Genomic DNA, 505 nt, shown 5'->3' on the forward strand with positions numbered 1-505 from the left:
TTTGGATTTATATTTGGAGAAACTTTTCCGCTGCTTGTAAATTATAATGACTCAATTATTTATCCAAAGGCATTTCCTTATTTATTTCTCTGTTTTAGTTTAATTTCTTTTGAAAAAAAAAAAGACACTCTCGCTTCAAAAAAACAGGGTGTTACATTGTGGTATCAGAGCTTTGGTTTGGTTTTCTTTGGGGGCTGTGGAACCTTGGTTATAGATTGTAGGTCAACCTATAAGTTAGGAGTTATTATCTGATCATGCGTCGGTTTAGGGAGTTGAGTTGTCAGGTCCGCTATAATTATTACGTGTTAACATGGTCGGAAGCTAGTTTTGGAATTATTTGAAGTAGTGGTAAGACTCTACTTGATGATGGTTTTATAGGAAAAACCATGCCGCCAAGAAGGAATGACGCTCCGAGAGCCAATGCTAATAGGGATGATCAAATGGCGGAGGCTATGAATAACATGGCTGCTTCTGTTGCTGCACAGACTGCTGCCAAGACTCAACG

This window comes from Cicer arietinum, chromosome 2 (genome assembly GCF_000331145.2).
Source record: "Cicer arietinum cultivar CDC Frontier isolate Library 1 chromosome 2, Cicar.CDCFrontier_v2.0, whole genome shotgun sequence".
In the NCBI taxonomy this organism is placed as follows: Eukaryota; Viridiplantae; Streptophyta; class Magnoliopsida; order Fabales; family Fabaceae; genus Cicer; species Cicer arietinum.